This window comes from Triticum urartu, chromosome 5 (genome assembly GCF_003073215.2).
Source record: "Triticum urartu cultivar G1812 chromosome 5, Tu2.1, whole genome shotgun sequence".
NCBI lineage: Eukaryota > Viridiplantae > Streptophyta > Magnoliopsida > Poales > Poaceae > Triticum > Triticum urartu.
In genome coordinates, this window is record NC_053026.1 from 375845173 (window position 1) to 375851487 (window position 6315).

Here is a 6315-nt window from a genome sequence, read left to right on the forward strand (position 1 = left end):
CACCGAATCGTAGTACCAGATATACACCGTTTTTATGGTGTACGGCGCAGAGGCAGTCTTGCCCTGTGACATAATTCATGACTCACCTCGAGTGCGCATGTATGAAGAAAGAGAAGTCGAGCTTGATTGGCAGGACAGTCTGGACACCTTGGAGGAAGAGCGCGACGTAGCCAAAGCCTGTTCCGCATTTTACCAGCAACAGGCTCGCGGATACCAAAGTAGAGAAGTACGGGCCAAAACTTATAATGTTGGCGAACTAGTTCTACGACTGCCGCATAAGAAAAAGAACAAGCTCGAGCCCAAATGGGAAGGTCCCTTCATTATCGACCAAGTTCTGACCGGTGGAGCGTACCGATTGCGGGATGCATCAACTAGTCGACTCGAGCCGAACCCATGGAACGTAGCTAGGCTTCGAAGATTCTACGCCTAGCATCGGACTCTATGTTAGTCCCCTCCCTTTGTCCATTTTCTGCATATACATCATCTGTCTTGTTTCCCTTTCTTTCTTTTTCTTATTATTTCTCTAGGCCTTCAAGGGTCACCTTGTGCCTCACTCGTACATTACATATGCGCTAGCCGCAATCTTCATACCTGGGGGCTTCTTTCACAGAAGCTTAAATTATTTACCCGGGCCTCACGCCCAACACATGTGTTATACTTCCGCATGTACCTTTTTTCACCATTATATGCATCGATATGACTTAAGTTTTGGCCAAGCTGGGTTGCCTGGCTCTTGTATTTATGCCCTACGTTCCCGTTAATTCGGCTAGGGCATAAGGGGAGCACCTCTGCGATTGTTACCACCGGGTCAGCCGGATGTGTACCTCAGACTGGGTGAAGCCGAAAGCTAGCGTTCTTAAGGGAATATTCGGTCGGTGAACAAAAGATGACTTTTATTTGTTTTCCATATCTGCCCCCAGATTCTTTTTCTGCGCTTCTTATCGCAGTCCGGACATGCACTTTAGGGCATGCTTACCCAGGGAAAGGAACCCTTAACGGAACTATTCTCCCTGGAAGATGTTTCTTACTACCCATGTAATATAACATAACTAGTTGGGAACTTGTCTGATAAAGCACTAATGACCCCTATGCCTGGTCCCCACTCATGCCCCGGTTCTTACATAACCGAGAGGTTACTCGGATACACTCCGGACCGCCACAACAAACGATCTACAATCCGGCTAGAAGGCATTATACATGTCACTTCAAATTGCATAGTCAATTTGACTGGTTGAATTCCTCTTCAATACCATCCAATAGGCTGTCTAGTCCACAGTCCTGTTGGGAATACTTTGCGGCCAATTCTACTTGGCCGTACACTAAGCTCACAGGGATCTCCTTCCCACCGGGCCCCACAGGTCCGACTTTGGCCATGTGGTTCAGGTCAGCCTTCGTGTACCGTGTCTTCACCATTGCCCAGGCTTCCCTGGCGCCCTGACGGCAGGCCGATATCTTCCATAATCGGAAGCGCTGACGCGCTCCCTTCAGCTTTTCTGCAAGCTCTCCAAGGCCTTCGGGTATGGAGACGGATGGCCACAAGGCCTGAGCGACGCCTCACATCACCTGCCGAACTCGTTCGTGCAACTGTGAGAGCTCGGGAAGAAGGTCACCCGTTGAACCGGGCATTTCCTCGGTAGGACGACCTGTTGGCATACCTACAGACATAACTCTGTCAGCCAGCTTCCTCGCCGAACTCTTTTTCAAAGTTCGTTCAAGCACTTACTAAATATGCCGCGTCGAAGCCACCGATTCTCCTTAACAGAATCTAACAGTTGGGCACGAACATCTTTTAGTTCCACGCCCAGCTTGGTGTTGGCATCTAGGAGATCATTCTTCTCCTGCCTCACCCTCGTAAGCACGCTCTCACCAGCCTTCAGCTGGCATAGGAGCTGTTGCTTATCCGGATTTACTCCAGCGTCATCTGCAATTTTATCGTCAGATCTGCATATACGCCGCATCCTATATGACACTTATCATTTGAAGGATATATTACCAAAGGGGGTCTCTTTGGGCTCCCCCGCCGCGGCTAGTGCAGCCTGAAGTTGGGCTCTGCACTCTTGCAGCTCCTGGGACAGTTGAGTATTCTTTTCGGTAAGAACCTGCATAACAAATGATCCTTAAATCAGTTATTCTAACTGTTTCAAGTCTCAGGGGCTACTGATATATATAATCACCAAATTTTCTCACCCGTATATATTTTACGTACTGCTCCGTGGCTCTGGCTAGACCATTTTGAGCGGCACGGAGGTACACATCTCCCGAGTTGAAGGCATCCAATGCCTCTTGGGAGAAACAAGCGTCACGAAGAACAGTCCGGTGACGCCTGTGGTTCATGGCACTTTCCACCTCTGAATTGGTGGTGGACAGTTTATCCGCATCCTCTGTCGGAGGAGCGCCTGGCGCACGCCTAGTATTCATTCCCGCCTCCAAATCCGGCCTTGGAGCCTGGCTGGTGGAGGCGCGATTAGTAGCCCTGGGTATAGTCCGGCGAGCACTCTTTTTCCTGAAAAGAAGGCACAGGCGTTAATGTGCCTCTGAGAATAATGTCTTGCAATAAAAACGGCGCGCCATACCGCTGCGCCGGTGTCTCAATCCGGACTGCGGGTCTTTTCAGCCTGCCTGGCCTCGCGGCCCCTTGTTGGCTAGTCGCCGCAGGCTCGGCCTTCCGCCTCAAGGACCTCCCCTGCAAAACACGGCTGTTATACGACAATCAAAAACACGCAACGATGGATCCCCTTTCGAAGTGTTAGGACTTCAGTCTCAGTCACCTGTGAGGCTGGAAGTAGCCCAGGGTAATCGGTCGTAATGGCCACCAAAGTGTTGTCATTACTCGATTGGTAGAATACCCCATCGATCAGCTGCATAGATATGTCCGGATCCTCCTGGGAGGCCGGGTCAAGGGACCATCCAGGGTCTTCGGGTTGTGGGGGGGGCTGTTTATCTCCTTTACAGCCCGGCGCAGCTCCTGCGATGAAATCGCTAGACTGGATACTTAACTACGGGAATATGAAACGGATGGGTGAGAAAAAGTCTTCGCTTACCCAGCTCGGAGGATTGTACATAGAAAATCCGCCCTGCGGGTTGACACGAAGGAATTCCTCCTCTTCTCCCTTGTACAAAGTGGATAAGATCTTTATTAGATAAACAACCGATCCCGGCCCTTTGCGGCCGTGGCGGGTGGCGTCATCCTCCCCGTTGAAATCCCACATGGGGTGGCCTCTATATTGAAGCGGCTGCACCCCCCGCATAATACATATGGCCATGACCTCGATCATGGTCAATCCGGATCGAGCTAAAAAACTTATCCGGCTCATCAGGTAAAGAACGTCCCTGTCATCTTCCTCCAGGGAGCTCCATGGACGCCAGCTCCGGCGCTTCTTCAAAGGGGCGTTGTCGAACTCAGGAAGGCCGATTCTAATAGGATCCGGGAGGGGGACGTCTTCTATATAAAACCATTCTGAAGGCCAGTCTTCGGACGTCTTCTTTGGGGTTCCAGACAGGTATCCGGTCCCGGCAATACGCCACACTTCGGCTCCGCCCACTTGATATATTGACCCCTTCTGAGAACGGGGCACAGGGCAGAACAGCTTCTTCCATAGAGAGAAATGAGCCTCACAGCCCAAAAACAGCTCGCAAAGGGCTACGAATCCCGCGATATGCAGCATGGAGGCAGGCGTAAGGTTATGCAACTGGAGGCCGTAGAACTCCAGGAGCCCCTAGAGAAACGGATGAATTGGAAATCTGAGCCCTCTTACCAAATAAGGGACAAGGCATACCCGCTCTCCCTTGGAGGGATTGGGAAGGCTCTCCGCTTGCTCTCCGCCATTATAGGTGGCAAGCCTTGCTCGAACTGGGACCATGTACGCTGGGGGAAGAAATCCCTTGGTTTGAAGCATCACTAATTTGTTGTGCGGGACAGAACATCTCTCCCAATCTCCAGTCCTGGGGCAAGGGGAGCGAGAGGAGGAGCTGCGTCGACCGGCCATGATGGAATGGATCTCTGTCGAATGCGCTTCGATGAAGGCTCGCAAAGGGAGGATGGTGTGATTTGGATCTGAATCCTCATCTTTTTAATAGGCAGCTCATTCACACAGCTAGGGGGGTAAATGTAAAAACACCCTGGCTCTTCACATTCGCTCGACATGTGGAAAGTGGTCATTATTGGGCGTGGAAGCCAAGGAGTGCAACATTCATAAGAGGCCGGACACTATTTCGACAAGTACACGGAATTTGGAGAAGGAACCCGCCTTGCAATGCCAAAGACAATACTGCGCGCCGGACTCATCGTCATTGAAGCCTGGTTCAGGGGCTACTGAGGGAGTCCTGGATTAGGGGGTCTCCGGACAGCCGGACTATATCCTTTGGCCGGACTGTTAGACTATGAAGATACAAGATTGAAGACTTTGTCTCGTGTCCGGATGGGACTCTACTTGGCGTAGAAGGCAAGCTAGGAAATACGGATATGGATATCTCCTCCTTTGTAACCGACCTTGTGTAACCCTAACCCTCTCCGGTGTCTATATAAACCGAAGGGTTTTAGTCCGTAGAACAACAACCACAACATACAATCATACCATAGGCTAGCTTCTAGGGTTTAGCCTCTCTGATCTTGTGGTAGATCTACTCTCGTACTACCCATATCATCAATATTAATCAAGCAGGACGTAGGGTTTTACCTCCATCAAGAGGGCCCGAACCTGGGTAAAACATCGTGTCCCCTGCCTCCTGTTACCATCCGGCCTAGACGCACAGTTCGGGACCCCCTACTCGAGATCCGCCGGTTTTGACACCGACAGGGCCCACGAGGGTGGAGGGCGCGCCCAAGGGGTAGGCTCCGTTTGATATTCTTTTTCTGCGAAACCCTAAAATAGGCAAAAAAAACAGCAATTCTGGGTTGGGCCTCCGGTTAATAGGTTAGTCCCAAAAATAATATAAAAGTGTATAATAAAGCCCAATAATGTCCAAAACAGAATATAATATAGCATGGAACAATCAAAAATTATAGATACATTGGAAACGTATCAGGCACCGGATAACCTGCTGGAGGCGCTACGAGGAGCCTCTATTGTGGATGCACACCGCACCCTTATGGGCACGGTAGTAGAGAAGGTCCAGTTCGTGAAAAGCAGACTGACCGAAGCCTGGACTAGCCTTCTATCAAGATTTAAGGTAAGTAATGAGTTTGTAGGAAGAATATCACAGTATAGACAGTAGCCCCTGATGCCCTGTTTGGTGTTCGGAAAGAAGAAGCCGAACAGAGGATCGAAGAGAAAAAAATCGCTGGAGTCTAACATAAGTTGTCTTTCTAAATAAGCAGGTGTCACTGCAGGCTGCCACCGCTCATGCTGCAGAGGTCTCCGGACTGAAGCGGAAACTGGAGCGGGCCAAGGAAGAGCTCGGCCTCGTAAAGAAGCAGCTAGAGGATAGCTAAGGTATGTGATGATCTGCTGGTACCTTCTAAGAAAAAATGAAAAATCCATCCAGACCGAGTTGTTGTGAACTTTATTAGGGGCCACGACCGAGGTGGTAGCCCTTAAGAAGGCGTTGGCCGAGGCCGAGGACAAAGCGGCCAAGGAGCGTGCCGTGAGTGAGAAGCACGAGGCCCAGGTCGGCGAGGCACAGCAACAGCTCCAGGACGCGATCAAGAGATTTGAGTCCTTGGAGCGTGATTGTAAGGCGCAAGAGTCTGAACTGGCGACGGCCCACCTGAGCGCACAGGATGCACGAGCTGAAGCCTAGAACACCCTCCAGGAAATTCAGGCGGCCAAGGAGATTATGGCGGGTAATTCTTTCACCATGCAAAGCAAGTATATAAAGGAAACGTTCCATGTACTTATTCGAGTTCGGGTTTTCCAGGGGCGTTTGCTGATCTGTCGCGCAGTATATCGGATGCTACCGAGTATTACAGAGCTGAAGAAGGGATGTCTACGGAGAAGCTATTCTGGTCCCAGTATCTTGGACCCGAACATCTGTTGCCCTTCACCGACCAGCTGAAGCAGTTGGTCGAGCTGCATAAGTCGGCAGAGCTAGGCATGAAGGACCTGATAGTCCGGTTGTGGCCTGCTGAGCCTATACCTAGCAGCTATTTCAGGCTTGTTAAGCGGCTTGTAAATGCCTGTCCACGGCTCGAAACCGTGAAGCGGTCGGTCTGCATTGAAGGTGCGCGTATGGCCTTTGCCCGTGTCAAGACGCATTGGGCAAAGCTGGATGCCAAGAAGCTGATGACCGAGGGGCCGCCGGAGGGCAAAGAGCATCGTCGACCTGAGCTCTATTTTGATGGCGTCCTGGAGGGGTCACGCCTTATGGCGGAACAAT